General features: G+C 33.9%; 1 long non-coding RNA gene across 1 annotated transcript; it reads left to right on the top strand.

The window, feature by feature from the left end:
- The first annotated feature begins 1768 nt into the window (after positions 1-1768).
- On the top strand, positions 1769-7781 carry LOC102669036 (uncharacterized). The gene is made up of 4 exons (XR_416332.3): positions 1769-2126; positions 2228-2268; positions 2499-4514; positions 7513-7781. It is a non-coding gene; the product is annotated as an uncharacterized lncRNA (long non-coding RNA).
- The last annotated feature ends 243 nt before the right edge of the window (positions 7782-8024 follow it).

An 8024-nucleotide genomic window follows, 5' to 3' on the forward strand; every position in this document is an offset into this window, starting at 1 on the left:
AAGGGTTCCAAAAAAAATGTAAATGAAAGGAAACAAAATATTTTAAGATGTTTCAAGTCTAAAAACTACTTCAATTTCTTACAATTAAATATTAAATAAATTATCGAAATTATTTTTCAAAACCAGAATTAAATTTGTAATAGTCAAGTGTTAAACAAAATTTTAAAATTATATTATGGAACCTTCAACTTAACAAACTTAATTATTAAAATTAAAAACATAAAGTAGCTTTAAGGGTTTAAGAATCAATGGACGTACTTATAATAAAAATGACATTATAATCTTTATTGATGAATAAAATAAAATTAGAACAAAAAAACAAATATCTTAATTGTAAAATAGCACGTTGGGTTTTAATTGGCTTTATAGCCATTTAATATTTCAAGTGTCAACGATTTTTTTTTCCGATTGGTTCATAAGTTGACGGTTTTTCCCCAAAGGATTAAAAGTTATGATTTATTATTAGCCATATGATTAAACCTCCTCTACGGTATATATACGATGACAGTGAGAGATCAAAAGTGAATTTTCTTGGCATTGTTTGTGAGGCTCAACGTGTTTGGCCTCGATTGCCCGGGTTCAAACACGCCACTATTTAAATCAGATATTGGATTGCACCGGAGCTTCACTGAAATTTGCTTTCAGGATAGTGGTTCTTGCCACAACACAACTCTTTCTTCCTTCATTTCTATCAGGGGGAGTGAGATTTTGTTCTTCTAATGCTTATTTTATGATATTGACTATATTTGTTTCATTACTCTTATTCATAAATATTTCTTCTAAAACTTCACTCTATTTCATAATATAATTTAAATTGTATCATGTAATTGATATTTAAATATTTTTATAATCGTTAATTTAAGTATAACAATTGAGAATTTTAATTTAAGAAATATGGATCAATAATGTTTCATTTTAAAATTGATGTCCAACTATACTTTTTTTTTTTTGGTTTCAACTGCTGCCTTCTTTTGATAACCCCTTCTCTCCTTCAAACTTTTAATCATGCATATATATTCTTCCCTTACACAGTGAAGATTGTAACAACATTTGTGATTTTTTATGATTCTTGATGGGGCATTGGCCATGTTTGACGGGAAAAGACCAATCGATTTAATTATTGGTACAACTCTAACCCTATTCAAATTTCATTATGCCATATTATTATTTTCCTCGCTTCTTTCACATTCTTGATTTTTCACTCTTTCGTCTGAACTCTCCACAACTTTTTTCTAATTTCCTGTCTATCCACTTTTTCTTCCTCTTCTATATGGTTCACGCAATTTTTAATTAAACATGTTTTTCTTTGGAATGTTTATGCATAGGTTTCGATATTTGTTGTGTAGCACTATATTACCGTAAAGTTTTCATACATTTTGATTAATTTTCTAATCTTTGCATTCACCATCTTCATATATTACTAATATAGTATTGTTTTGTATTAATCCAGATTTTTATTTATGTATTGTTTTCTCGATCTCTCAAAGTTTGATGAAGCATCTTTTATTATAGGGACAAAGAAGATTCTCATGTATAACCTTTAAAAGGATTTGGGTTTTGGTGAAGGTCTATACAAAACAAATTATAACCAACCTTTATTTTATGTTTCATAATTTGTGCAAAGTGCTTAGGAACATTTGTAAATTATTATAAACATTTTATATGTAAGTAATAAAAGAAAAACCAAGCTTGCCACGTGTCACTCTCTCACTTTTTTTGGCAATATTTTATTCTTCCATTGGGTTCCTCGCTCTGCCTGCATCGTTCTTCAACTTCTTCCACCGTTCCGCGCTAATCCTTCGAATTTTTTCGCAATTTGAATTGCATAGGCCAGCCTCCTACAATGTTAGGCAGCAGCACATCATCCCATCTTACCTTCATCTACATGCGTTCATCTTCCTCATCTGCTTCTTTCATTCTTTTTGCGGTTCATTTAAATTTCCAATTTGAAATCGCATAGCTTTCTTCTCACTAGGTTTCAGAGCTACAAGGTGACCAAAGGCTTCTACCACATGTTTAAAATTTCAATTTGAAATTTCACATCTTCATATAGGCGCTCTCATCTTCCTCCTCTGCTTCTACCACATTTCTTCTCAAAGGTTGTTGAACAGTGGCTGGTCAACAAGGTTACCACGTTTATTTTTTAGTTGTTGTGTGTTTACTATATTATCGCCATACCAATTGCAGTAACATTTGGTCTATTGTGGATTTTCATTTTATGCTGCAGGAAGCTTCTACCACTATCACGTTAACAACTCATCCTGCTTCGTAAGTGTGTATTTCTATGTATATGATTTCATTCAGCTAAATGGATGTTTAATGTCTTTATGACCATAATGTTTTGGATATTTGGAATTTTTGCATTTTGTGTTGAAAGTTTAATGGCAACTGGTATGGATTTCTAGCGGTTCCTTTAAGTTGTGGTTTTTCGATTTTCATGCATATGTTGTTTAGAAGATTGTTGTTCAAAGGTTGTTGTAATTTGTGTATTTGTGTAGGATTGTTTCGAAGGTTGACCTCGATAGCTGAAATAGATGACAAAAAGGAAACTTAAAAGATTGTTGTTCGAGTGATTAACATGTGAACCATACCAAGATCACCTAAGTGTATTGTGGAGCTAATTTTAGTTGACAAGAAGGTCAAGTTAATTGATTTTTGCTAGATATGTTCTATGTATTGGTTGTTGATTGTTGTTTATAGCAAATGTTTTAAAAAAATAGCATCACTCATGTTGATTATACAGTGATAAAATTCTAGCACAAATGAGGAATGTTGATGTTCAACTCAACAATGTTATTTTTGATGTTGGTCACACATATGTTATTCATAACTTTGAAGTTGAAAAGAATAGTGGTCAGTATAAAGCAACACGCCATGGATTTAAAATAATTTTTGTAAAAGCAAATAAAGTCACACCTCATGAAATACCAGAAATACCTAAAACAATGTTCAACTTTACAAAGTTTGATGACATTGTAAGTGGCTCACTCAATCAACATTGACTTTTTGATAGGTACATTTTTAAAATATGTGCTCATAAACAACTTTAAATGTTAGTGTGGTTGGTCTCTCTAATGATGAGGTTTTGTTTTATCATGGGTTTTGTTTGAAGATGTTATTGATGAGGTTGTTGAGATTAGGCAGTGGAATCTATACAGCAAGCCAAAGAAAGTTGTATTTACTATAAAGGATGGATGGTATTCATTATTATTTACAAAAATGGAAACCTGAGTCAGTTTGAAATGTTAGCTGCATGAATAATTCATTTTTAATGTGACACAGTGAAAGTATCATGAGTTGTACTTTGTGGGAGTCACTGGCTCTGGAGTTTAAGGATTGTTTTGATAGACTTTATGGGAGTCACAGTGAAAGTATTTTGAGCTAATATAAACTTTTTTTGGTTTTGCATAGGCACTTATCCAATAGTAATCCATAATTCAATGTATGGTTCTCAAATTTTTGTGAATACTGACATGAAAGAAATTTTGGAGTTCAAGGATCGGTTTGTCACTTCATTCATGATACTTCCATCTATGTTGTCATTTATGAGTATTCTAAATTTATTTATTGGTAGATATGTTTACCTATTTTAGAATCGATCCGACATAGTTAACAACGATTCCGTGTACCTAATTGGCAATCAAATTTTGGGATCTTTTGTGTATTTTATTGCAAATCGATTTCTCCATAATGCCCAAGTGAAATGCTTTGATGAACTTAGCCAATCGAAAAAGGTTTAAGTTAATATTTGATGCATTTGTTGGGTTTGAAATATTGTAGTTCATTTTTATAAAGAATCATTTTTGTGCTAGGAGTGTATGTGCGTTACTGTGGTTACTATAAGCAAGTTGTTGGTAGTGAATGGGTTGATTTATGATGGGTGTCCCAAATGTAACAAAAAAGTTGATGCATAGGGTTCATCATTTGTATGTGTTGGGTGTGGTAATAAGAGTGCAAGTACAGTTGCAAAGTAAGTTGCATGTTGTTTCATGGTCAAACAACAACCCGCATCGAATTAATTTTGTTATTGATATGTGCAGTTGTTGATTCACTAATTTGTGTCTTAGGTTTCGCGTGGATGTCAAAGTTGTTCAGCCTAATGAGTTTACAATTTTGACACTATGGGATAGAAAATGTTATGCTCTAATAAAAAAGACTGCAAATGAGATTAAGTAGAAAATGATTGATGAGGTAATATTGAGTGGTATGTTTAACATTGAGAATCTGCTTTGCTCAGTTTCACTTGGCAAGTAGAGTTTTATGTGGAATTCATTTTGCATGGATAGTATTGTAGTGGTATGTTTAAAATTAATGTCTCCATAAGTCTAATTACCAAGGATGGAGTATTTCATGCAAGAGATATACCAGAAGAACTTGATCGTGTTCTGGGCAAAATACTAGCATTCAAATTTAAGGTTGTCCCTGGGAATACACGCCATTCGATGTCTCAGTTATCTGATGATGATGAATTAACCAAGTTTGTTATTTCCAAGCTTCCAACCTTATAGCATCAGGTAACGTTTTTGAAGTTGTTGTCGTGTTTAATATTCACTTGTTAGTGTTCGTTGTTGATGAGTTGTTCCACTAGTCAGCGATGCTAATTGGCAAGTGCACCGAGTCGCACAAGTAGTATAAAATGATAAGACCGAGTATCGTATCCACAGGGAACTTGTTTCATTCAGAGAGCATTCATTCATTGGGTTAACATTTGTATAAAGCCAGTAAATATAAAGAGAAGTTGTGTCTACAGTTCTAATTTAGCTACAAAATTAACTATCTAAATGTGAGAGATAAATAGATGATTAAAACATTGGATCTTTCTACTAAACACAATGCTGTAATTAAGTGTTTTTCTCTATTTAAGGTTGTTTCTATGTTCTATGCCGAAAACAACTACTCAAACCAAGATCCCTCTAGTGAATGAGTCTAATTCTATTTAAACTTCATTCTAGATTCCTCGTAGAACTTAACCTAAACGAATTGCATTAAGATTACGGCATATTATAAACTGAATCCCTGCACTCCATGTCCAGACATACAGTTCTCTCTAGCCTTCTCTATCCAGTTCTAAGGATTTAAAGCACTTCCCAATGCTAAAAATCCTAACTTTACACACAAATGGGTGATCAAGCCACAAGCATGCAAGAATTAAATACAGATAGAAGCAATGAATACATAAAAACAACATTAAATAGATAGTGAAGAGTTTTACATCAGAGCTCAACAAAAATCCCCAACAAGAGATTTAGCCTTCCATTGCAAGTTATCACCTTTCAACACCAAGATGAGGTTTTTGAGGGAAAATTAAGATTACAAAGTGGTGGGGATGTCTCCTCCACCTCTAAAAACCTAACAATCACTCCTAAACCTAAAATCCTCTTGAAAGTTGAGGCCTTTCGTTCAAGTTTTTATCTCCTGCTCTGTTTTTTGGCTCTATTACGTCTCTTTTCCAAAGACTTTTTATTTTTTCACCAACTTCAATCTTTTAAGGGCTTTTTGATCCTGAAGGCTTGCTTAGCGCCATTTTCTCGCTAAGTGCGAGTTAGTGAATTCTCGCTTAGTGAGCTGGGCGCGCTGAGCATGAGAAGAGACAAATGACTCGTTGAGCAAGCTGATGGCACGCTGGGAGCGTGCATGAATGGTAGATTCTCTTCTAGATTCTCCCCACTCGCTAAGCGAGCTAAGTGCCTCGCTTAACAGATGTTACTCACTAAGCGCATATGCTTCGCTTAGCAAGACACCAGCTTCTTCAACCTTCTCCTTCTTCATCCTGTAGCCTGAAATTGAAGTTGAACCACATTAATTCACAATATTGGGAGTATCTACTGAGTAAAATTAAACTAAACATAAAAATATGTACAAACCTACAAAAAGAACCATAAATTGGGGAAAAGATATCAATTTCATGAAACTTTTCAATACAAAAGTTAGTCGTAAATGACAACTAATAGTTAGTTACTAATGACTGGATTCGTTCTTTTATTATCAAGGATGAAGCTTCGCCTTCAATATCGACGATGCATAAGATTAATTATGTTGATGATAGTGTAAGTTATTTGTTGTTCCCATTCATTGGGATGTTTTTTAAATTGTCATGCATTCGTATGCTTTATAGAATTGAACATATATGTTAGTCACATATATGGAGAGTGAATAGGCATTTTGGTCCCTGTCTTTCTACCCATTTTGCAAATTAGTCCCTATCATTTTGAAATCTAAAAAATAGTCCATATCTTTACATCCGTTATGCAAATAAGTCTCTACCGTTAAAATCCAATTTCCACCGTTAGTCATATGTCTATGTGGCAAGTCTTAGTCCATGTAAGCAAACCCATGTGGCAAGTCTCTATCAGAAACTTGGTGTTCGACTCAAACGATCCATTTGAAAATTGCAGCAGCGATGATGATGTTGGCAAAGAAGAGGTGAAAGAAAATGCAAGTGGCTGAGGTGATGCAAGCGACGTACGAAATAGAACAACAGCTGGACGAACCGGCGACGTAAAAATTGGGGGTCTAGGAGGGGTGCTCAAGTAAGGAACAGGACTGCCAGTGGTAACCCCATTGGCTGGTGATAAAAAAAATTGGGGTTTTAACGGAACGGGAAGAAGCTTGATCTTGCTGTAAATGCAATTTTGGTGGAGGAAAACTAGGTGGTGAGGCTACAAAACTTGGAAGGGGTGGAATTGGACTCTTTTCATGGTTTGAACTCTCTCTCTCAAGGGTGAACCTAACATTAGGTGGTGTTGGGTTAGCCAGTGAAAATCAAGGGGGCCACTAACAAGAAAACCCTCACAAACCCAATATCAAGAATCAAGCTTCACAAAAAGTAATGTACTAAAGCCACAATTGAAGTGAAAAAAATCAAAACTTCCAAGAAAAAAAATAGAACCTAATCAAGATTCATATTCCCCTCACAACAAAATAATTATCCACTAACTAAATTCTACCAAACCTGCTCAGATACTCAATCAACAAATTCAGGTGAATACCCAGCCACCATCCATCATCATCTGGTCATAGATCCCCTTTGCAGAGAGACAATTAGATCCCAAATTTAAGAAACGAGTTAGGGTTTGAAATGGAGATCAAGATTCGGTCTGAAGAAAGAAAGTGTGGATTTTGCGTACCTGAGAGAGAGAGATGAGAAAGGTTGGGGGAATGAATGAATGAAGAAGTAATGGAGATCATCATTTTGTTGTCCTCGTGGAGAAAGAGGTTTGACAGTGCAGTGAAAACGTGTTCCTACATCCAGAGGCGTTACTTTTGTTGCCAAAAATGCACCTTACTAACGGCGTTACTTTTAAATTTAACAACAAGGACTATTTTGCAAAACTTATGCAAAGATAGGGACTATTTTTTACATTTCCAAATGATAGGGACTAATTTGCAAAATGGGTACAAAGATAGGGACCAAAATGTCTATTCACTCCATATATGGATATGCTACTTATTTTATTATGTACTATTTTAATGGTCAATTAGTGATGATTGCATATATGTCACATGTTATAGCAATGTTTATCAGCCACTGCTGAGTTGATCCAACACTGTTGGGATCCATCACATTGGCCAAATGCATTTTGCCATTGTCTAATAGTCAAGTGGATGGAATACCATTTGAAGATTTATCATCCATACAACTATCCTCAACTAGGTTGGGCAAAAAGCATATCAAGACTGAATGATCACCATGAGCCACTGTTGAAGTTGCAAACATGAGCCACTGTTGAAGTTGCAAACCTTCCATCTTTTTTTGTCAATTTGAAAAAATGTAATCAGCTATGATTATTTTGAGCACATTGTCACACATGTGTTGTGGTGACATGTGTAACACATGGACAAATAATTTTTGGGTTGTAATATTACAAAATGTTTGTTATATTTAGTGATTTTGTAATTTGAGTTATTTTCATTTACCTGTTAAGTTACTAGAGTGTTTAAATATGTTGAAAATCTAAATCAACATGAAAGCTTTTTTTCATCCATATAGTTAACATCACGATGACTAATAAATTGGTAAGGGG

Source organism: Glycine max, chromosome 10 (genome assembly GCF_000004515.6).
Source record: "Glycine max cultivar Williams 82 chromosome 10, Glycine_max_v4.0, whole genome shotgun sequence".
NCBI classification, from domain to species: Eukaryota; Viridiplantae; Streptophyta; class Magnoliopsida; order Fabales; family Fabaceae; genus Glycine; species Glycine max.